This window comes from Otolemur garnettii, unplaced genomic scaffold, assembly GCF_000181295.1.
Source record: "Otolemur garnettii isolate 467f Iridium unplaced genomic scaffold, OtoGar3 scaffold00043, whole genome shotgun sequence".
Classification (NCBI taxonomy): Eukaryota; Metazoa; Chordata; class Mammalia; order Primates; family Galagidae; genus Otolemur; species Otolemur garnettii.
In genome coordinates, this window is record NW_003852438.1 from 5226538 (window position 1) to 5226980 (window position 443).

Sequence of the window (443 nt, forward strand, 5' to 3'; positions counted from 1 at the left end):
AGGTTGCTGTGAGCTGTGATGCCATGGCACTCTACCCAGGGGGACAGCTTGAGGCTCTGTCTCAAAAAAAAAAAAAAGTAAAAATAAAAGCCATTCTTTGGGTAAATTAATCAAAACACCTTTTAAGTTATATGTTATTTTAATAAAAACATCTATATGATTTATTATTTTTTGAGTTATCTTGTTTCCAATGCTCAAAGGATATTTGTAAAACCAAGCATTTGCCCTTTACTTAGACACTAATTAAAGGAATTTATTTTATTTTATGTGTTTCTTTCATTCATTCTTTCTTTTTTTTCTTGAGACAGAGTCTCTCACTTTGTTGCCCTTGATAGAATGCATAGCTCAAAGCAACCTCAAGCTCTTGGGTTCAAGCAATTCTCTTGCCTTGGTCTCTGAAGTAGCTGGGACTACAGGTGCCTTCCACAATGCCTTGGCTAGTT